The sequence below is a fragment of the Osmia lignaria genome, chromosome 11 (assembly GCF_051020975.1).
Source record: "Osmia lignaria lignaria isolate PbOS001 chromosome 11, iyOsmLign1, whole genome shotgun sequence".
Lineage (NCBI taxonomy): Eukaryota > Metazoa > Arthropoda > Insecta > Hymenoptera > Megachilidae > Osmia > Osmia lignaria.
This window is the reverse complement of record NC_135042.1, coordinates 4428723-4453840: the sequence shown is the minus strand read 5'-3', so window position 1 is coordinate 4453840 and position 25118 is coordinate 4428723. Positions and strand designations below refer to the sequence as shown.

The following is a 25118-nucleotide window of genomic DNA, read 5'->3' as shown; positions in this document are numbered from 1 at the left end:
ATATACAAATGATGTACGTGGTTTAAAATTATGTTATTTTATGAAGAAAAATTAAATACTGTTAGAGAATGTGATAAATAAAATTTTTGTTTGTTCATTAGCATGCAGAAGTATTAATATTGACGTTTAACCCTTTCACGGTCACCTGAAAATCTTTGGTAGAACTTTTATTTTATTGTAATAAAATTCAGTATTTTTTTTGTGTATTTAAACGGGATAGAACAAAGATGACCAGTTGTATTAAATATATTTATTTGACATGAACAAAATCAAAATATTCTTAAGATTAAAAAATAAAGTTGGAAAGAAAGTTGGTTATATTTGTTGATGATTACGAAGGTGGTCTAAGTTATTATTAATTTAAACTTTTTCATTTGGGTGTGTTGAAAGATATTGGTTCATTATGTGACAAAGTATTTTTCAAAACACTTGCTTTTGTAATATAAATCTCTTCTGTGAATATAAAACTTGTTTGTTTTTTTTTTTTTTACAACCTTTAATCACTTTTCAAAATTAACAGGAACTATTTTGCATTGAAAGCAACTAATCATATATATTTTTAATAAATGAATTATGACATTTATTAAAAATAACTTATGACATAATAAATTGACGAAATGTGCAGCAATAAATTTACAATAAATCTATAAATATCCTTTGTATTTTATTAAATTTGACAGTAATATCGAAATAAAATATTTACATAATTATAAAGACTATTATAAAAAGATCATTTTAATTAAAGTAAATAACTTCGAATAATAATATATTTATTTTTACCATATTGGTTAATATTAATTATTTTATAATAAAATGATTAAACTCATTTAAAACATAAAATATGTAATTGTTTTGTCTGATTATAATAATTTGGGCACTCAATCTCTAATTACATAATAGAAAAATAATTATTTTCTCACTAGTTATAATATTTTTATCAGAAAACAAATGACTTAGACCACTGTCAAAATAAACATGAACAAAGTTTCATTTAACCAACTTTCTTCAACATTAAAATCATTTTCACAAAGGGTCAAGTGTTCAGTAAAGGGTTAAATTTCTCTTCGGGATATTTTAATTCTTTCTCCCAACATCATCCTCATATTGTTGTACTTATATCTTCTCATCCTCGATTTTTACGTTATCAATGTTAAATCCGAAAATACTCAATACCTGATTAGTTTATTTCGTTTATCGAGAGACGAACAGTGGCAGTGCGTAGGGGTCCTATTTCCCTCCTTGAACGGTGTTTGTACGTGTCGCTGAAAATAAAAAAAATAAAAATAAAAATAAAAATAAAAAAGTAGACGGCAAATTGTTCGTAGAAAAGCCACGTTCCGTTCGACGAATCGAGAGTACCATTACGTGTAATAAAATATTATTTTTATTCATTTCCGCGGTAATTTTTGACGTTCCATTTACTGTTTCATGTCTTTGATCTTTCTCAACTCATTCAATTTTTTTTTTTTATTTGGCACTTGTCTGGTTTTTTACTCAAATCAGTATTTTTTTTAAATATGATAAGAATGTCAAAATAATTTTTATTGTCTCAGTTTCGTCTACCGGTACGTAGCCTAGTGCAAGCTAAGCACGATAAAATTTCACGCGCGAAACAGAATTAAAGTGCCAGCAAGTTGACCTGTAAGAGAGAAATAATAATAATAAATAATAATAATCAGACGCTTTTGTAATTGAATAACAGAAAACTAATGTAACGTGTAATGTATTGTAATGTAACATGATATTATAACCCCACCTCTAAAAAAAAAATAATAATAATGATAATAATAATTAACCTACTCGTCTTTTTTGTATGTGTAAGCATAGCGCGTCGAGAATCACGGCGATGATGTTTCTAGCAATAGAAAGTAATGGTACAATGGAACAAGATGGATCTTTGATCGGAGTTAATTAGCACTTGATTAGCAACAAGCAACGCTTCGAAGAGCATTGCTCATCCCGACCGAGTGTAACTCCCTTTTAACCCATTTGCACCAGGTTTTCGGAATTTTAAAGTGGTCATCACTGCAAAAATATACATGTTTTAACAAAAATTCTCTCGTGTATAAAAATATCAATGATTTTTATGTGACAATGAAATATTTACAAGTGGAAGACTTTTGAATATTGAAAAAATAATATTTAACACAGCAATATAAAATTTAGAAAATGAAAATGGATGAAAAATTAATTTTCGTTATTAAGGTGTAAATGGGTTAATTAACGAGGGACATCACCTGATTGACCCACACTGATTTTAGTCCAATTTTAATACAACACAGTTTTTTTTAGAAAAATATTCATTTTGAAGGGGTGAAAATAGTCTTTGAAATTATCTCTAATATCTTGAAAACTTTACTCACTTAATAATTTCCAGAACTTTTTCAACCCCTTAACTGTTTTCACCCTTTCAACGTGGACATCTTCCTTCCAGGAAAAAGCAAACGTAGAATACACTTTTTAGTTTTACATGATATTAAAATTGCAGAAAAAATCATTGTTCATCAATCGATTGCTGTCCTTCATAAGTCATCAGTCTGCTCGACGTCAAGTCTCTTAGCGTTTAGTTTTTTATATTACGAAACCATTTCTCGACAAGTCAATTTCGAGACGGCACGTGTCTAGTTACGTTTAGCGTTTTTTGCGAGGTAATCCTTTTTAAACCACGTATCGTATTTTACACGATACGCTGAAATAAGCAGAAAAAGAACAAAAAAAAAAAATAGAAATTTTCGAATTTCCCAGTCGTTTGACGCGTGACTTGACTTCGAGCATCAAAGCAAAACCATCGCTCCCTCCTCCTTTGTTTTTTACTTTTTCACTATCGACGAACGAGAACGGCAAAAAAAATGAATAAATAAATAAAAAGAAAAAATGAAACGCAATAGATAAATTCGACTACCCTATAGATAGTATACATAATGAATAATAAAATGAAAAAAAAAAAAAGAACGGTAAAGTATACATATTATATGTGTATATTACAAATACATATTTATATAATATATACACTTTACCATATATATATTATATATATATATATATATATATATATAAATGGAAAATGATGTGTATTGTAAGATATTTAATACCGACTTGTCTTTAGGCACACCACGATGATCGATCGCAATGAAACGATGATAATAATTATTACGATGATTGTTGTATAACGAACGACGACGACGATGGATGATGATAATGTTATTCTACATTGTAATTTGCGTTGTAACATAGAGGCCCAACCGTTACCCACTAAAAAATCGATGTGTCGATGTATAAATCCCGGACGTGCCTCGCTCGTGCACGAAAATGAAAAATGAAAAATTGAAAATTTGTATTTGAAGCGAATGTTGAACGTCGACAAAATTTTAATTACAATAGAAATCAATTGTTCTTTTTTTTTTTTTTTCTATGGGAGTGTAACTGAGAATTGTAATATCCAACTACCACCGTGATTTAAATTAAATGGGACTTTTTATTTCAATGTTGTTTTTGTGTTGTAGAAATGAACAACGAGTGCAGTACGTCCGGCAGCAACTAGCAATAATATAACATTCCAACTTAAATCGTGTACGTACTGCGAATTCTAATAATGTGTGCCGCCGTACGAGAGAGAAAAACACTGTCAAATACACGCTCATACACTGCTACATCTGTGTGGTATTTATTTTAATTGTTTCTTATCCTAGACTAAAAAGTTGAAAATGGTACTCTTTTAATCCTTTCGAACCGAGTATTTTTCATTTCGATTTTATTCTTTCTTTTTTCAGTGCTTCCCAATGTGGGCGATACCATCCCCTTGTAGGTGCTAGAACGATTCATGGGGGATGGAAGTAGGCTCAGATGAAATTGGAGAGTGTAAATTGGTCACTGCATCTTTCTGTTTGTTCAGTTAAAAAAATTATATTTTCCACAATGCAGAGTGAGTAACTTCACCCCTTTAAATTAATTTATTCGAAGAATAATCATCCTTTGCATAACTCAATGTCTTTCAAATCTTTTTGAAGTTACATTATAATTTTTATTTTTATTGTGAAAATTTTCTGGTTAATTTGATTTATTTTTTTAATTATATATTGCACATATTTAAAATAATATTAAGTATACGTTTAAAATTGAGTAAAACGTAAATATAAAATGGACAGCTGTTAAACCAGTTCATAGTGATAAAGTCGTTATCGTCTGATTTATTTCAACGAGTTATGCAAAGTGAACAAATTTATTACACAATAATATCGGCGGGAGATTTACCTCTCAGGTAATTTAATACTGGTAATTAAGCAACCCTTCGATCTTAAGCGTTTCTTTTATAGAAAGCAGTATAAATGATTTATAAGCCATTCTAAAATAAGGACGTCCGAAATAAAAACTAGACTACGGGGTTGATTCTACTAAATTGACGAATAACGAAAGCAGCCAAGAAAATGGCATTATATCAGTTCTCCAAACTTAATCTCTCTAAGGTACCAGCAACCATTTTAGTCTCCTCGAGAATGGATTTTAGAAGCACTCGTGTGCTCATCGATGCGCAAATCCGCTCAAATCACTCGAAGGCCGAAAGCGAAAATCAAACAAGTCGTGGCGATCGGATCGGACGGGAAAGCGGTGAGTGGGTCCTCTATTTATCGTGATAGTTCGCCAAGGTATTACGTTCATCTAAAGAAGGGTGGAACGTGTAGATACAAGGCTCACTCCCGTCGCCACTTCAATTCCGACCGTTGATTCTTTCCGACCGTACAATCTGAAGGGCATCTTAAATAATGTCAAAATACCTTTCCCCCGTAACCCTCCGCCGTATGGGTATCAAGGAAAAAAGAAGAACAGCCGAAAAAAAAAGATTGGGTCCCCCTAAAATTTCTATCCCTCGTGGCAGCTCGTTGACACCCCCTTTTCTCGCACGGACCGAATAAGCACCCCTTAAAACTTCCTTCTTAACGCTGTCGAGTGTTTGATCTAGAAATCACGCGTCTGGGACTCGAACGAAGCCGTTAAGTTTCACCCCCTTTTCTCTCTCCTTCTACCCCTTTTCACTTTCTTTCTCGACTACCCCCTCCGTACCCCTCGCTAACCGTAGATTCACTCGCCAACGGCTCGAGAGTGGCTCCCCGTACCCTACGTTCCCGTAGCCAGATCCCAAGATTACCTTCTTCCTCGGACGTTTTCGTGCTCCGCCACCGGAAACTTTATCTTACGGGATAATACCTGCTTTGCGATCCGCTTTCGTCTGGCTGGACGAAACTGCTGTCTTTTACCTCCATGTGAAACCTATACCTACTTGGTTAGATGATATCAAGGCTATAGGAAGAAATACGAAATTTCTATGGGGTGAGTGTTTGATGTTTTATAGATGAATTAAGAATCTGGGGTTAAATTTAAAATATTCAATCCTTTTATTATTAAATACGAGTATGGTTATTAAACTGTCTTCAGTGATATTTCAAAACATCCAAGAAAAATAATAAAACGACCCCCAAAAAAGCAATTACGTTCAAAGAGCTACCAGAAAAAAAAAATTTCGTACAAAATCGAAGGATTCACGATGGTTTCGGAGAGGTCGTTCCGACGCGACGGCGGCGGTATATCGGGGAGAGAGAAAAAGGCATAGGTGGGTCTGTGCAGGCTCCAATTAAGATCTCTCAATTAGCGTATCTTATCTGGAAGTTGCTTATCTGCCGGCTTGTCCGAGTACAGGTTCCCGCGCGTTTCTCCTGTTGGCCGGTGGTAAGCTCCTTCGGGTGCACGTTTCTCGATCGAGGGCCCAGTTTGAATCGAGAATAGCCGGTCTATTTCTCGGCCGTTGCTTCACCTGCATGCACACGCGTCTGCCCGCTTTGTGGCCCGCACCGGTGCCGCCCTCGTTAAATCGAGTATCGACGTTCAGAGAATATTAAGTCAGCGATCATTAGAGGAGATTCCCTCTTGATCTTCCCTGCCCGTTTACCAGCTATCATCTATACTATCTCATAAGATACTCGCGTTAAGGGAACAATGCAATTAGAGGTATCTTTAATTTCTTCTTGAACACCGATAAAGATCGTTGAATATTTCAGTTGTTAATCTAAACACTATTTTATTGTTTATTTGTCAATTTTCTTGCTCTATTACATTGATATCTGGTAACTGTGATTTGGTAATTCAGTTCAATCTCTTCATTGAAATAAGTAGGTGGGCTTTTCTGAAAAATACCCTGTGGTTTTCTCTATTTACATGTCTTTAAAACGTAGTTTCCACTGCTATTCTATGATACAATGCTGGCAGTCACAATGTGCCCATTTGTCGCTGAATTAGACACGGTTTAGCTACTATTCATAGGATTTTCTACGACGACAATAACTGTCCCCATAACTGAATCGTGAAAAAGGTACGCACCCAAAAGAGCAAGCAACTTGTCAGGAGGCTATAAGTGATATATATGAGAAAAGAAATTCATGTGTTGCAATTTTACAAAGGAGGAATTTTAATTAAATAATTTAGAAGTGTAAGGCTAATACACTGTTAAACTTCAATTTCACAATTGAATAAAAAGAAGAATATTTTCGAAACTAATAACTGGAAAAGCATTAAATATTTCCAGTACACTAGTTGCTAATAATAAATCAAAAGCATTTGAGAATTATCCAATCAACAATAATTTGTTCAATGATGCGCAAAATCCATTTAATCGACGCGTTCACTTGAAACATTCAACGACATGGGAAATTTCTCTCAATGAAGTGATAGAAAAGAAAACTCTCACTGGGTGTTAAACGACCGTTTCCAGCGACCTCGAAGAGAGTCGAAGGTCGTTGGTTCAGGGTGAGAACGATCTCGAGGGTGAAAACTCAGTGAAAGTGCACCTGGTACTTCCGGTATACTCGAGCTAGAGGGGTGTCGCAGGGCGGAGTAAGGCGCGAAAAATCCACACCCGAATATTCTCTTGAATTTTTCTTTTTTTTTTTTTTTTTCAACGAGAATTGCATCGCATGGCCACCCAAAAAGTCCGCACATAAATTCACCCGTGACGGAATTCGTAACGATTAAAGAAGAAAGCAGCGTTCACAATGCTAGAAGCTGACCGTTGGATGTTTACCGAGGTCAACGTCTCATTGTCATGAATGTAACCACATTGGCCAAACCGTTCTTCTTATTATACGGATTTTAAGAAAAGCTGCCACCAGCTTTTTGGAAAACTTGCATTCAGGGCACCCTGTCGGAGAGGAGCGGGTGTTAACCCTCCTATGGGTCGTTTTGACTTTGCTAGAGAAGTTAAATTTGAAAAATATATATAACATATTATATTTTAATTAACAATAGTAAAGTAGTTCCTAATAAATTTCTTTTCTATTATATTAATTATGCAATATGAAAAATTGATCAATCTTATTAAAACATGTCCTCCATTAAAATCAATATTACCGTTAATGGAATTACTTTTTTACGGTTCGAAGGAAAATCTCGTCGAGCGTTTATTCATTTTGCGTGTGGTCGTCGGAAAGGTTACTGATAAATCTTCCGAAATCGTTGGGATCTTGTGCCACCGGATCGTCTTAATTGGACCAACCGTGAGCGCGCACACACGGATACAGAAACGTACAAACTACTGCTCTTTCGGCGATCGTTCTTATCGAGCCGTTACTCGTAACGGCTGCTACTTCGTAACCGGAAATGTCGCCGAACCTAAATGGTTGCACCGTGAAACGAAGAGGCAGAGAGAGAGAAGTAGAAAAAGAATAAAGGTACAAAATAAGAGGAGATGAGAAAAGAGAAAAAGAGACGGAGGAAAAGAGAATCTGATAATTTCGAACGAAGCGCATCGACGAGAATGTTGACTTCGGTTAAGGACTGATTCGTTGAATTTGATAACACTATCGCGTCTAAGAATCGCTACTTTTTTAATCAATGTTTAAACAATGGTTTAATAAATTGTTGAGGTCAGATCAAGTAATTCTTTGAAGCACGGTATTTTAGAATTTTAATAATTTAATAAATTCTTAAGTACTCTGTGTTTTGAGTAATTTTAATTAGGAACAAATGAAGTATTTTTCATTTACTTTGCAGCAATTTTAATTGATCAATTAACATAAATTCTATGTCCATGGGAGTATGGAAATATTTATTGCGTTTTAATTTGTTGATTTATGCGAATTGAGCTTCTTACATGGATAATTGAAATCTGTTCGAATATGTATTTGATAAAACAACATTTGATACTGGATTCGTAAAGCTGTACGGTAATTTATCATTCAAGTGAATGGTGATAACGATTTATTGCCGAACCGTCGAAGATTTATGATCGCTTTGTGTAACATGCATACTTTTAGTTCCAATAACACAAATTGTTGTGTTACTTGCGCGACGTCCACATAATTTGTCGATTACTATCACAAAAGTTGGTGGAATGCATCTAACAGGGTAACATTAGTCATGACGGACATTTACAGGGTACAATAATGTGAAAACCAGTAAATCACCAACTCGCACGTCATTAATCTACTCGATAAATACTATTACATATACGGTTTCGTAATTCATTGATAAATATTTATGCGAACCTTCAAACAGATAGGTATTTCTAAGTATGAAAATCAAACGAATCGTTTTATAAAAAATAATTTATTCAAAATGATACAATTTCACATGATACGATACAATTTCAGTTTAAATAATTCTTTCTTAAATAAATTATGGTACCTCCTATTAAATTATCGTTAAAAAGTAAATGATACGAATGGAGGAAAATTGTAGATGACGTATTGCTCTAGGTAACTGTGATGTACATAGTTCCCTTTGCCGATTCACCTATTCATCTTCTTGTCGTCTTATTTTAGTAGAAGTGACACGAGCAATCGTTCCAAGCCTCTTCGGTGCTGCTCGCATAGCACAGGTAGATAATTGTACGCCAGTTTACGAGGACGATAAGTTAGCCCAGTGCAAAAACTAATAGCCGACAAATAACAGGCATTATTTATACTAACATAGGCATATGAGCCTCTGGGCCAAGGAGGGTCATACCGATATTGCATTACGGTTCCATGATATATGCATTCGCTCGGTTTACGTACCATGGCTACCACGCGTGCAATTAGCGCGCGTGTACGCGGTTTAAGGGAACCCATAACCGCTGAAAATTTAATTTACTTTGACAACGAGTAAGTTAATCCAATTGGTGCCAGGTTTTCTAGGAACCTACCTTGACTTCTCAAATATTTTTGCCAGTCATCCTGAAAGAAATATTATAGAAACCTTATTCGAAGATGTTCCAAGTGGAAACGGATAATGACACAATCTTGTGATTCTTATCTCGATTGTCGGTTCCTTTTGTTCCCCTCTTTCTAAAACTTCAACGGCTTTTCAGAAGTATCACTTTATTTCCATTGTCAGGAGAAAAGGCTACGATAAAACAATTCTTAAGTACGCTTATTATCTACAGGAAGATGAAATTGTATTAAATAATACTCCTCCTTTCTCATAGAATTAATTTCAAAAAAAAGTTTCAAAATATAGCAATATATAAAAGGTTGGTTTATCGAATCGAGAAGTTAGCAGTCGATTCAATTGCTGAAATATTCGAGGGTGTTTCATTTTAATCGTCAATCAACCGAACGATCCATGAAGTAACGGGTGCACGAAGTAGGGCGTGAAATCATAAACTAACCGTAACTCAGTTATACGTTCAGACGGTAAAACGAGCGTAAATATCTGACGTTGCTACCAAAGTGCTTCATCCCAAGAAGATTTCTTTAATTATTCACTCTGCCCGCGTATCTTCCATGTTGATCACGATGCATCGGCATGTTGCACGCATACGAAATCCCTTTTTTGAGTGCGATCAATTCTCAATGATATTATAAATATTCATCGCCCTCGTTATATTTACCCTTCCGTCACTTTGCAGCAATACAACAATAGCGGTAAGGTACATAGTACCATGGTTTCCCTTCGTTACGTTCCGTGAAAACCTTCTCTGAGAGCCCTACAAGCCCTCTCGAAATCATACACGATGAAGATACTCGTGGCAGAGAGTTACGTACGTGAAATTCAATTCAAACTCTTTGTGTTCGGTTCGTATAACCATAGAATTTCTATACAATCGCGATCAAATCAGATTTCCCCAGGGAAAATGATCATATAGGGAGAGCAGGAATTTTTAAAACCTCAATTTTTATTATATTAATATTAAAAGTATTTTAGAGAAAGAATAATATAATTTTTGATTATTAGATAATTGCCTTGAAATTAATTCTATATAATTATATAAAATTTTGTAAATTTTAATCCCTATTAATAATTTAAATATTTTTCTCTTTCTTCGATAAAAGGTGCTTAGATTATTTGACACCCCTCATATAAAGAATAAAATTTTTTCACATAAAAATTCCTTCTTAAACTTTCTGAAATTTCATAAGCACCCTAGGGTGCATTCAAACTTTTGACTCGCACTGTAGCTGTACACCTGTGATTCTTAAATGAGTTACTCATACATTAGGGAGTTAAAAAAGTAGGAACGCATGGAATGTCGGTGGGCATATCACGGTGGTACACAGAAGCAGACATTCGCCGTGGAGACATTCGCCGTGGAGACCTCCGCGACGGTGGCAGAGAAGCCGACGATCGTCGAAGATTTATAGGAAAGGAAGAGGCATCGATTAAGATCGATCGATCGAGTGATTAAGACATAAACTCATTAGTCGGTGCCTATGTTCACAGAGAGCTGCACGCTTCTTCCATATTGCCACGTTCCACGTTCACGGCTACCGGCGTGGATTCGTTTCCCTTCTGTAATATCTGCTGGAAAGGGGATTGCCAACGGATAATTTATTAGCATTCCAGACGAGCGCGAAGTTTATTGGAGTCTTTAATGCATTTCTCGAGCAACCTACTGCTTATCTTTCGCTTACCCCTGAAACTCAAATCTTCTTTTCACATAGGGCTCCACAGCCCTACCACTAAGGGTGTAATTTGTCTCCAAATTAATTAGATTTAGGTACCCGTTTCTTATTACACGGTTAACGTGCCTCTAGAATTGGACGATTATTGTAGCATTATTAAATTTAACGAGTGTTGTAAATCAAGCGACCCAGGGCACAGGTAATAAATCTATCTAAAATTTATTTCGATGACGTACTCGTTAAATCTCATGCATCTTCCAATTGCATTACCTTAAAGAACCATCCAATTACGTAGAGCGTAACACAGCAGTACAAATCATCGACGTGAAAGCTCCTATCACATTAGAAGAAGCCATTCTATCGGTATCATTAACAAGCAGGCGCCTTGTTCGCTTCTTTATTTTTTCTTTTTTCCTTATTTCTGGAAGAACGGTGTTTTGTTACCGATTGCACAACGATGTGACACGATCCTCGTTAACGCCCAGCACGTAGTCCTATTCGGTACCGATTTTATAAATAATCGCAGCCACGTGGGCCGTTGGACCGGGGCCAGTCACGCCTAGGAGAATAAATAACAATGGTGTCCCATTGAATTCGATTCCCTTCGAGTTTAGCCGGTCCAGCTTGTACGTTCCGCTTGTGGGTGCGGGGCACCCCGGAGGTGCATCGTTCACAGCGAATTCTTTCGCCAGGAAAATTTCTCCTTTTTTAATTCCCTGCGATTTCCGGTGAAAACTACCCCTCTTTTTCTTTAAGTTAAGTTAATTTGTTTTTGGCATAGAACCAACTGGATAAGAGGAGCTCTTCGAAGGTTCTCGAATTTATTCAATTCTCTGTCCAGCCTTTTAATTCTTTTCATACTGACAAGGAACTCTTTTTTTGCAGGTGCCAACCTGAAAGGATTGGACGAAACTATGTACATCTACCTTTAAGGGTGGCACGTGGATAAGCACTGTGGAACTGCAACATCATCAATCTTCCTCAGGTAATTATACCAAAAAGTATATTTTGTCATGTTTAATTTTTTTAATTTTCTGCCCTAATTTTGATATTTTATCCAAATACGTATATTCTTTATTTACAGGGTGGATGTATATTTCGAAAGTTGCAGCCAAAGCGAGCAGCCACTGGCTAATCTACGAAGGTACCGAACTAATTTACACACTTAATAAATACCCTGTTACATAGGAAACAGTTGCTCTTTTCACGTGATACGTAGGTAGTACGTCGAAAGCGTATCAGCGAGTACCGAGAATTCAATTACCGTTCCGAAGCTCGACGCTGGAGAATTCGCGATAACGTGAAGGATACAAAAAGAGCATTCTCTCTGCCTAAACCAGAGATAGGTGCAAGCATAGGTAGATGTATACCTGTATTCACCTGCGTAGGGAGTCTGCCAGACTGGCGCTTGATAAGCGGTTGTCGGGCGATAAGAGAGAACGATACACGAGGGTAACGCACTTAGTTCGCGTACGTTCGCTATAGGATGTTTCATGCTGGAAATGTTTGAACGAATATCATGTGCAATAATGTCGCGTACACCGGATGTACGATATGTAAGTAGAAAGTGAATTTCCATGATACGCATCATATATTTGATAGGTGCGGATCGTCATCGTATCTGATTTTTTCAGTTCTTCCCCAAACATATCTTATGAATCTCCGATAAAATTTGATTATTTTTTATTTAATATGTAACACGTGTAGGAGAAACTAAAAACAGGGTGATTTTATTTTCGTTTTATCAGAAGGAAATTTGTACTGTATATTTGAAAGTCTCTTTTGAAATATTTCCAATTTTTATTGAAACCCAAATTTTGATTATTTTAATTAATTTTTTATTACAAATAATCAGCTATTTTATTCAAACTTTAATTTTCAAATTAATATTCCAATTTTGCATTGCTCGTATGCCATCAAAAAATGCTAGACTTTCCATATTTCGAAATCGGCTATCGGATATGATACAACCATTACAGATACCGATCAACCTTTGCAGTAGTCTATCATTCTCTAAAACTCTTATGAAAGTATTTCTCTTAGCATCGAGCGGTCAATAATTTTCGTGTACCGAGGGAAAATAAGAGAAAGCAAGAAACGGACAATCAAAAAGACGAGGAATGAGGCCGAAGAAAGGATGGTACCTAAAGTGGTCACGGCGAAATACTGTTATGGAGCCGAGCGGTATAGTGGTCGGTTAGTAAGCGTGGGTGTAGATGTAAAAAGATTACGCCTTGACTCAGAGTCGCGTGGCCTTCTCCCTTCTCCTCCCTTTTTTAATCTGACAACTATCCGTTTCCTTTTCTCTCGTAACCCTTTTCATTTCTTGGTACGCACACTCGGTCTCCCTCAATTTCTTCCCTCCCTCCCCATCTTGGTCCCTTATTCTGTCCCCCTTCCTTTCTTTATTTATTTTCTTTTTTTTCTTACTTTCGTTCTTACAGTTTCTCCGGTCCTATCTTCCCTTCCCTCCACTCTTCTTTTCTTTCTCATGCGCCGTGTTTCAGTCCTACTACCGGTCTGTGTTTCGTACCTTCTCGCGACGTTGCCCACCATCTCGCGCGCATAAAATACAGTCAGGAATTTTAATAAGCCCGCCATTGTGCCGCGCGGTCCCGGTTCCCACAGATTATTTCGACCCGGCTTAAGACCACTCGTGTTTCGGGTGTAAACGGAACTTTACGGTGCAACGAAACCACCCGCGGTTTTACGCGCTCGCTCGAGTTAGTTAAATTGTCGCCGAATTTTACGACGAGTCAAATATTTCCGCTCGACGGTTTTTCCGGCAATTAGAGACGTCGTTTAATTACGGATTTTTCATCTTTTTTCATTTTACTTTTATTCAAATTTCAGTGACTCAGTCATCGTTTGATCGTTTAAAGGTACAAGGAAAAAGTCTGGCAAAATCAATTCTCCCCTCTCGTTAACAGTCCCGCGTTAATGTCAAGCTGGATAGGAAGGAGAAGACAGTTATGCCATTCCGGAAATGCTGGTATGTCGTCGTGGCGCCAGAACCGTATATCGGCACACGACGAACCGCAAATCAATTTACACGTCCCTTTCAACCACAGCATGCCTCGTCACGTCGTTTCCTCGCAAGATTGAAATCGACGAGTACGAGAGACGGTATCGTATCTGAATGCTGTCATCGCGATTGCAGTTGCAGAATGAGTAAAGCGATATCAAAAGACAAATGTGGGGCAAATCTCGTCTGCTGGAATCGTAATAGGTGAATCAGGGAAAAATTTCAAGACTCATCGAAGAGTAAATTTTGTAATAATAAATCTTTATTATCCCTTTAGGAAAGGTTTTTATTTTACACAGATACGATAGCCACATTGTTGCTCTGCATTCGGTAAAAATTTTAGGTAATTATAATTAATATAGGTTTTAGTATTTTTTAATTTTAAACGTCATCGTTTTAACATTGATACATCTTCGTTTCGTGATGGTAGACGAAAGAGTCATCCGACGAGGACGAGTGATAATCACCTTTTTTTTCCATTGGATGTGATTTAAGAAAACGACGTTGAAGACCATGGGTGGTGGTGATTCAGAGGGATGCAGCTGGTCCTGGGGCTCCTGGAATTTCGGACGGAGGTTGTTCGCGTTCATCGATCTCGCCGTTTCAGCTCTTGAATCATCAGAGACAGTAGCTATCGGCAGAAGAGAACAGAAGCAGCAGTCTTTCTCCGAATGGAACCGGTAAGAAAACGAATGAAGGGTAATACAAAGTTCGTAAGGACGAAAATGGTTCGCTCGGAATGATTAACTCGCGGCGCCGTAGAGGATCGTAAAGCCCGAGGGCTCCTGATGAACCTATTCGCAAGCAACCAGTGTTCCTTCATATTTAACAATCACTAACCCCTTTGTTTCGACAGTAACGAATAACGTACCAGGAATGAGAACCGCTGTAGTCAACTGTATCATATTAGTGGCAGTAATTACAAATCATTGGAGAAACTGGAACTGGCCATTCAACCTTTTCAGTCTGTCGGCTTGGTAAGGATGATTTCTACTCGTATTTTCGCTTCTCTTTATATTTCGTTTCGCTTCCTTTACAAAGCTTGCGTACCGCTTTTCTCATCTCTTATGACATTGATAGTGGTAGAGATCTATCGGAAATAAGGAAATAAAATATATACTGATTCGAATTTTCTAACTTCTTCAAATTTATAGAAGTATAAATAATATTTTATTAAAAAAAGAAAATATCATAAGGTATTGAGAAAGCTATAATATAGTATAAGGTAATGATATTTTGGAAACTGGAGGACCTTCAGAGATTTCAAGGTAATATAAGGAAATAAGAAATTAGGAATTATTATCATTGACGTGACTTGGACCTTTCTCTAGGGTGGGCCAGGTCTCAGAAATTTAGAAATTTTTTAATTTTGGTATGATAAAGATCCACATTTTTGGGCAAGGGCCAGTCTAGATGTTTAAGGGTGCCAAGCCCACCCTGACCCCTACCTTGTCAGACCAATGATTATTATTTGATATAATAATTATTTTTAATTTATTACACGAGTTTAATTTGAAAGGTTGATACAAAATCATTTCATTCATAGGAAAATACATATTTCAACACGATCACACGTGTTCGAGTATGTATCAGGATCCAGCTTCCTCGATAAAAAAATTCCATTAGTTGAAAACCGTGACATTGCGGGAAGCGAAGGCTTTTATTGTCCCCCAATAATTCGTGGCATTTGTTTCGCTAAGAAGATCCGGCGGAAAATTGATTCAACGAGAGTCCAAAACTACGGCAAGCGGCTTTTCCGGCGTTGACACGAAAAATGGAAGGCTCCATTCTCCGGCGAAGCCTGACAAATGCGGTCTATTTGTAGCAGGCTGGGTTAAAAGGGGATTGATTTATCGGTTCGCATCTTCTCGTTGGTGATTTTTCGTATCGGCCACCGTATTTATGAGACGATACCGCATCGTATTAATGGGTCCTTCTGTACGGTACCAGCCGGTCGTATCGATACCACGATCTTGTCTCGAATCTCGGCCTATCGATACGTTCCAATCTGATCGGCCTACCTGCGATGGCCACCTTCCCACGCGACATCTCTGTATCTTCAACTTGTACAGTACATACAGTACGTCTCACAAGAATGTATCCATAATTATAATGAATTAATTAAGAATTACAGGTGTTTCAATATACTGCTAATTGGTAATGACAATAGCACAGCTACGTGACCTATGGTATATTTATAACTCCATCAGTTATTTCTATAATAATAATAACAATCGATAATATTATAATGATTAAATAATTGTACTCTACATTTTATTTGTAAGCAGCGTAGAAAAATTATTAAAAAATATTCTAAAATATTGCCATAACAGTGGAAATTAGACTAATTATGAAAGGATTAATTGAGGTACCACATACTAAAATAAAATTGCATGCCATTTGCAATAATGTGATAATATACCAGTGGTATATACCTAATTGACCGATAGGGGAAATTAACAAATACTTTTCATACGATACATATTTCAATCCATGCGCAACATTTTACACGGTAGATAAATTTTCACCAAGATATCGTGGCCACGCTCTTGTGAGACAGACTGTAAGTACACTCAGGGACCTCCTGGTAGCATGTTTTATCGTATTGCGTTATTTCACGGCGAATGACACCAGGGTATATCGTCCCCGCATTAATGACGTTCTTACCGATTGTGAGATACGTCTTGTTTTCCCCGTTGGAGATCCGAGGAGAGACTCGATAACGGGTTGGTCGTCTCCTCCACGAGGTGGTCATCCCGTCCTTACCAATTTCGGTACAACTCTCAATCACGAGGTTACATTGGTCGTGCAAAGGGAAAGGCCATAAATTTTCTTGGCTTTTTGGAATCCGATAATGTTCATTTCAGTTGAGATCGTGATTAGAAAGGGTTGTACAGTCATTTTTATCAAATTTTCAATTACCAGTCTTGTTTTGCAGCACTTTTATGTCCTGTGTTTCGAATTCCTGTGTTTCGAAATCGGTCATTTGATATGATACGACCGGACATAACTGCGGTCCATGCACACCGTTCGTAAGTTATATTATTTTGTAAGTTATGCGATAGTTTAAAACGATTCCTATCTGCGTTAAGAGCAAATAAAATGAAACTCGTGTGAGTAATCGTAACATCAGCGTATACATGCGATGTTCGTATTGAACGCATTAAAGTATAAACGAGGTAGTATTGTCAGTTTTGTACTGAAATCGGTTTATATCTTTATAATGCATCTGTTTACAACCGCAGTTGTTTTACAAATTCGAATAGAGTAATGTTCCATGTTCCAGGGTTTCAGGTTTATATCAAATAAATTAGGCATTTTTTTTCTATGCGAAAAATATTGAAAATATCGAAAGGAGATTATTTTATATATATTTTTAATAGAAATTAAATTTGGAGATGAAATTTTAATTACAACAATTAACACCTAGTAAAATTTTTATCATTCGAAGCTCACCTGTATTCAAAAATATGTATTTATTTTAGAAAACACCAATTTCTTACCTTGACCAATGTAATTCGTTAATTGTTACATGGAATTTTCAATTCCAAGACATGTCACGTTTAACAAAACTAAAATTTTAGCACCAGGATACGTTTGTATACGAAGGTAAACGTTGGGTGACGCTTTGCAGTGCTATTTTTTATCCTTTTTATCGAGATGAAGCAATCCGGAGTACAATACATTGTTAGCGTTACTAATTACAACGAGAAGCTGCGTTTCAAGTCGAAGCTAATTTAAGGCGGCGCTAATTTACCGTTGTATTTGAACGTACTATTAGACACGCACGTGCTGCGTGTAATACTCACGAGTGGATCCACCGACTCGATGACACGCGTAAAACATTCCTCGACCACTTGAACTTAGAACTCGAAATTTTACTGGCAATATGTACGTACACGTATACGTACACCTGGGACAAGTGTATGTACGCCATATTCGTTCAGCTTGTAATTACGATTTGTTTCTACAATAGCTAGTTTCCTATAGTGGGCTGTTTACCAAACGTTTACGATCTACCTTCATAGAAATTCAAAGAAGATCATTATCTTTTCAGATAAACACAATATACGAGCTTACTGGCATTCTACCAAGAACTATTAACAATTATGGTTTATTCACTACCTGTAAACAAATTGACATTCTTACGAAGTATCTTTAATTTTCTTTTACTGTAATACGTAAGGATTGGTCAGTTTGATTACAGAATCGAAAATATCGTACAAGATAAGAATTAAAGTTAGATCTATACAACGAGTTTTATCATTAAGGAATTTAATCGCGTGAAATAAAACACGTATAATTTGAACCCCTCTTTTAATTCTTTTCGAGGCGTAGCGATTCAGTTATCAGCGATTTAATTATCACCAAAATTCTGTGTTTTTCGAGTGCCATGCTTTTGAAAGTTCAAGACTGAGATAGACTTTGTTCTAGCATTTGTATGAATTCTTTAGTTTATTTTTAAATATTTTTAATATATTATTAATCAAGAAAATTTTATTTTGGCTGTAAAATGTACCGAAGTAAAATTGACGAATGGAGTATTTTTATTGTAAAATGTACGTCGTCAAGTCAAACATTTAATTGTACATTAACGCTAATAATGCAGCTTTTTAGCTGCTCATGTAAGCCACGTGCCAAAACCCATCGCAAACAAACGAAAGAACGAAGAAGACAAGCACAAGTATCGGAATACATTACTTTTCAAAATGTCAGATGATGAGAGATAAAGTACAGAAAATGCTGTCAAAGGTTTAAAACAATTGTTACATTAAAATTTAAAAAAGAAAAAAATTGCTCCTCAAAATATTAACTTGTAAGATATTAAATGGACTATTTTGAAACATAGAAAATTCGAATATGAATTGGGTAATGCAAAATATCACATATGAAGCAATTTAGTAATAAATGATGGGAAAGAATTCTGGTAAGTTAGAAAGAAGACAAAATAAAATGAAATGTGTTACAATACGGTGAGTTCCTCGTAGGCTAGATGATTCAGAGAAAAACCCGAACCCGAAGAGTAATCGATTTCTGATTCAAGGTGGAAAGCAAGAGGCTAGCCATAAGAGGCTGTACGTAATTATACCGTAGAGTCCAGTTTCTCGAAAGAGGCCTCCGTTTAGGAGGTTCCGTTTCGCGCTCCCGACGAAAGGAAAGGAGTGAAACTCCTGATGGAACGATGTGGGAGGTCTCTCCCACACCCACGTGTGACCACCGAAACCGGCGCTTTGTTTCGGATTAAAAGAATCGCCCAAATCCATATTGCGTTACGTCCTGAAGGCAGGTATAATCACTGTGTAACGTAAAACCAAATTAGCGCAGATTCTGATCCATTTACAAGCCATAATATGACACTTTAAATTAAAAATTGAAAATAATGTTTAGGGTACTGAAATAATGCGTACATCTTAATGTTTATAAAATTATTATTCCGTTTATTAGGTCAGATTCTTTCTATATATCATTTTTCTAACTATGATGAAAAGCAGAGATGACTAATGGTAAAAATAACATTTTCAAGGGAAAATAGTAGTCGATATTGCACGAAACTTGCTGAATATACAACTCCATACGAGATAATTTAGAAGAGTGTACAATGAAAACAAGCATAAAATCGAAACTTTGCAACAGTATTGATACCAATACTGTCGATATGGGATGGGCGAATATACGGAATGATTTTAAAATTGGGACAAGCTATAACTTCTTCTCGAGTAAACATCGTATGTACGTACCTGTAAAATCTATCATATCTGAAAATTGACTAGACGGTGTATCAGTTGTTTTTCTTAAAAGTAGGACAACTTTACTTTCTCTTGTTTCGTGATATTAATCCTTTTGTGGCTACCGCATGTATAAGTTCTTTTATACACCTGGGTGGAGCTACATTGAAAATTATTAAATGTAGAAAAACTAATTAATGAAGGTAATCGAACAATTTACATAATTAAGTTTTGGTGTTTATTTCACATCAACAATTGAAAGAAAAACACTTAAAGAATTCTGATTAGGTGATAATGACCATTGAGAACACAAGAAGTTAATTCGTTAATTGAGATAGATAATTTTAAGAATGACTGATGCCAGTAGTACTACGTGTCAATTTCGATACAATAAAATACAAGTGTATGTACAATAATACTTAATTTATCGAAACATTTTTAACTTTCTCTCTACATAGAAGGGTGCAAACATCCCAACGATAATGATGATTCTTTAATTTCTAATTTTTCACACCTTTCTTCTTGAAAATCAACAAAATTTCACAAATACACAGTCAGTTTCTCTTTACATTTTCCACTGAAAATGCATGGGGTGCAACTGCACCCATGTGCATACATAATATCTTAGAAGAGAATACTTAAACCTTTTTGTTTACAATCTATTTGAGATAAGCAAAGAGTAAATATATGTGGAATTATTTTATGCTTTTTATTTTTAATGTTATTTATATACCTAGTCGTTTCTGTATAGTCATTTATTTTGCAAAATGCAATTAGTTTAAGGCAAAGCGAATAATATTAAGCTACCCTTATCGATTCAAACGAACGACATTTTGTATCGGATGATCTTAGTCGCAATTTGTCAAATCGATTGCAATGCAAAGATTTTGCCAACCAGTTTCTTGTACAATGTTTCGAGAGAATAATGTTCTTATTAACGAGTCTATTTCACGGTTAATTTGTCGTAATTGCCAAGGAAGCGGATTGCGTTCGTTGCGCGAACAGCGGCCCGATTTGACGTCTCGGTATGATTTACACACCGGAGATAAAGAGTCTTCGATTAAAGCGCGCTTCTCATCCCGAGGGCGTATTCAAGCGTTTATAATGTAATTACGTTTTGTTTCTGTCCTGACCTTTCCCCCGCGGCCTTCTGTGACCAACATTTCCTCCTACTGTGTCATTCCAAATGGGCAACTTTATTGCTTTATTGTGATTCGTTGCAGACAACTGTTTCTTACTCGTGCTGCAAACGATCAGCTGAAATGTTATTTTATCAACGAATAAAAAATTATGTTATCATTTACTTTGTAATATTTCTGTAATATTTTTTAATTGGCTTAATTAAGTACACTAAAAATAAAATTTCTTTTTATTGAAATCTATAGTCGCAGTGAAAATTGTTTAATATTTTCTTCAATTGATTATTCTAGTTTCCTACATTTTTATTTTATATACAATTGATTTACCATTTGAGAAATTGCCTTCTGATCTTACCTTCTGGGAATTAAATACCGTTTGTTAATAATAAAAATCTTACCAGCGCAAGAGCGCTGTATTACCCATAGCTGGATATACCCCAGTATTATTGGGGTGCCCTAATACAAAAATGGTTAAGATATTTCTTGTATCACATTTTGAAATACCAAGGTCTTCTAAGACCCCACGTAGCGTATATGGTGGTCCTTATGCATTTTAATGTATTGGCTCTAATTCTCTTAATTATAGTAGTTTGAGTTAATGAGTTTTCATTAAAAAAAGAATGCAACTTTTGGCTTTGTTGACTTTAATGTTAACAACTGCCAGATGGCACAGGAGGGATAGCTTTCAAAGCGAACTTTCTTATGAAATTAAAAAACATGCAAATGAGATGGATAAAATATTCTTTATTTATTATATACAAATGTAAAGAGTTTCATATTTAAGTTTAAAATAAAAAAAATATTTTTTGCCAGGTGTGGGGTTCGAACCCACGCTCCCAACCGGGAACCAGAGCTTAAATCTGGCGCCTTAGACCGCTCGGCCAACCTGGCTTGGTATTGACATCGTTTCTCATACAAGTATACATACCCCAATATACTAATAATTGTTTGTAATATTATAATTTACATATTTAACTTTTTTTCATATTTATATTTCAAAGTGTCTATTTCTCATTCCTATAAACTTCTATTGAACAGTAATATCTTTTTACATCTTACATTCATAACAATAAAATAAAATGAACGTGTAAATTTTATATATATAAGGCGTAAAGATGTAAAAAGTTACAGAGGTTTCAATTTTTCTATAAAAAGCCAGTGGATCACACATTTTAGCTTCGGGGTCCCTGACACCCCGGATGCCACAATGTCGGTATGCAAAGTATCGCTCGTGCTTGGGGTACCTAGCACCCCAAGATAATTTTAGGTCGGTATATAGAGAGCGCCATCGATACATCGGGGTCCCTGACACCCCGGATGCCATAATGTCGGTATGCAAACTCATTAAGTTTCCTACTATATTTTCTTCCAGGTTTTCAACTATACCCAGGTCACAGGAAAGTAGTAATGAGTTTAGGTATATTCTTATATTTTCTTCTTTCACTATTATAGTACATATCTATTACTATCTTGCAATTACTATTTCGAGATTTGTTTGGAATTTAACTCTTATATTTCGCTAGATTCACTCAAACCCATCACTATCCCGAACAAGGGAGTTTCACGATTTGTTCGTTTTCCGTTCTTATATTTCGCTAGATTCACTCAAACCCATCACTATCCCGAACAAGGGAGTTTCACGATTTGTTCGTTTTCCGTTCTTATATTTCGCTAGATTCGCTCAAACCCATCACTATCCTGAATAAGGGAGTTTCACGATTTGTTCGTTTTCCGTTCTTATATTTCGCTAGATCCGCTCAAACCCATCACTATTCCGAACAAGTGAGTTTCACGATTTGTTCGTTTTCCGTTCTTATATTTCGCTACTTGCTTCGGGGTCCTTGATACCCCGGTGGCCTAATATTGGTATACAGCGTCGCCGGTACTTCGGGGTCTCAGATACCCCGGTTGCTGTAATCAATAGGCAAAGAGCATCAGAGGTGTTTCGGGGTCCCTGACACCCCAGATGCCATCAGGTCGGTATAGAAAGAGCATTATTGGTGCTTCGGGGTTCCTGACACCCCAATACGATTTATTGCTATACAGAGAGAGTCAACGGTGTTTCGGGATCCCTGACACCCCAGATGCCATCAGGTCGGTATAGAAAGAGTATTTTTGGTGCTACGGGGTTCCTGACACCCCAGGACGATTTATTGCTATGCAGAGAGAGTCAACGGTGTTTCGGGGTCCCTGACACCCCAGATGCCATCAGGTCGGTATAGAAAGAGTATTATTGGTGCTTTGGGGTTCCTGATACCCCAGGATCATATTTCGCTATGCGGAGAGAGTCAACGGTGTTTCGGGGTCCCAGACACCCCAGATGGAATCAGGTCGGTATACACAGAGCGCCACCAGTGCTTCGGGGTCCCTGACACCCCAGGATGAAATCAGGCCCGTACGTAGAGGGCACAACCAGTATAATAATCATCTTCTAATTTCTTTCCGGAGTTTATTTAATTAATTTTATTTATTTTCTTCTGAAAAAGGAGATCACTAGCAACTCTTTGGCAGTCGATAAGTTGACGTTCAGTTTCCGCTATTTTCCGATAGGCAGCGCTAGTTTCAAAATAATATAGGTTCACTAGTTTTACTTTAATTATTGAACATTTTTTTTCTGGATCAACATAATCGTGTTTAACTTTGAATGACATGAAATTAATGATTGATGAAAGACAGAAACCAAAATTATTTTTTGACATCTACATTTCAAAACGTAGTTTTTAGTTTTATACTATTTTTCAGTTCTCTGATTCAGTTATCTATTTTGTACCGGTTGTCAGCAGACCATCCTAGGAGTTGAGTTAGCCAAGGTAACTCGATAGAGTTGAATAAGGATTAGCGGTAATCAGCAGATGCTAAAATTCTTTTGTATCGATAAAAACACAATGGATTCGAAGGGTAACGTTGCCGGGGTACACAAACAGAATTCAAATGGAGCCGAACTCGCCGAAAGAGCAGATCTTATCGCGGCGAACTGTCAAGGGTGCATCACTGGATTGCTCCTCTCCCTGCCGTGCTCAGTGGTTCATCCCCTTTGACAGTCGACTCAAATTCTACCCCGATATCGCTGTGACGCAAAAGAGCATACGCAGTGGCGTGTCAATATACTTTTGTAATTCGTTGTAATATACAATTTAAAAACGAAATATGTATAATAATAAATTTTCTATATTCATTAACATTTCTCATTCAGAAAACGATGTACTAATTTAGAAAATATTTACCTCTACGTTGAGGAGTTGTTAAAAAATTTGATCGTTTAACAAGCTTCCCATAAAAATTTGTGCTTTGCTTTTTCCAGATTCCAATTAGATCGAGCACGATACGCCTCGTATGGAGTTTTATAGGATCGCACGTGCCAAAAAACTAAGCTAACGGCTCTTGGTAGATTGGCGGACAACAGGGTACGTGTTATTTGTATATACCAGAGGGTGGAAACAACTGGACGAAAAAGCCTATTAGTCCTCTCAAACATAAAATGCACAATGTACTAACACTATGTTATTTCGACAGTACTTTTTGTGAATGGGCCTTTAATCGATGAAATATAATTTTTACTACACAAATAATAAATATTATCATTCCAAAAAACTCAATTGCATATGTTTATTTTAAACACAGTTCCAAAATTCCAAAAATTCATGAAAAAGCACTACTTACAGCTTTTCAAGTGCTGTCAGGAGCGAGGTGAAATTTAATCAATCTTAGCGCGACCGTCGAGGAGTGCGGATCTATCTGTCAAACAAACATGTTCGTTTAATTTATTTTCTTAGTTAAATTAATTCACTTTATTTATTTTCTTAGCTTATTGAATAAGCTTATAAGGCGGATAAAATTTATGATTTTTATCCCTCTTCTGAACATCGGCTGACCATCCCATTTATTTATCATTCCTTCCTTCTTTGGGAGTCAGAAGGGGCAGATCCCTGTATTCCTTACATCTATGTTTCCTTTATATGTCTGCATCTTTTACATCCCTGTACCTCTTAGGTCTCTGCATTCCTTAACATCCCTGTATCTCTTAGGGTAGATACTATTATCATCCCAACATTCTTTTCATCCCTACATTCCTTACATCGCTTTATCAGTTACATCGCTTCATCCCTTACATCCCTGCATTGTTTTCATCCCTACATTCCTTACATCGCTTCATCCCTTACATCCCTACATTGTTTTCATCCCTACATTCCTTACATCGGTTTATCCCTTACATCCCTACATTCTTTTCATGCCTACATTCTTTACATCCCTACATTCCTTTCATCCCTACATTCCTTACATCGCTTCATCCCTTACATCCCTACATTGTTTTCATCCCTACATTCCTTACATCACTTTATCCCTTACATCCCTACATTCT

At 36.3% G+C, this 25118-nt stretch overlaps 1 long non-coding RNA gene and 1 other non-coding gene across 4 annotated transcripts; one reads left to right on the top strand and one right to left on the bottom strand.

Moving 5' to 3' along the window:
• Nucleotides 1-693: 693 nt before the first annotated feature.
• LOC117603768 (uncharacterized) lies at nucleotides 694-20256 on the top strand. Of its 3 annotated transcripts, none has more exons than XR_004581291.2 (6): nucleotides 694-3922; nucleotides 11754-11853; nucleotides 11953-14236; nucleotides 14324-14573; nucleotides 14750-14870; nucleotides 15440-20256. It is a non-coding gene; the product is annotated as an uncharacterized LOC117603768 (long non-coding RNA). The 3 variants fall into 3 exon arrangements; XR_013063064.1 differs by having other exon boundaries at nucleotides 711-4605; nucleotides 11953-12012; nucleotides 14389-14573; XR_004581290.2 differs by having other exon boundaries at nucleotides 711-4605.
• A 1309-nt stretch (nucleotides 20257-21565) lies between these two features.
• Nucleotides 21566-21649, bottom strand: TRNAL-UAA (transfer RNA leucine (anticodon UAA)). Its single transcript has one exon. It is a non-coding gene; the product is annotated as a tRNA-Leu (tRNA).
• Between the last annotated feature and the right edge of the window lie 3469 nt (nucleotides 21650-25118).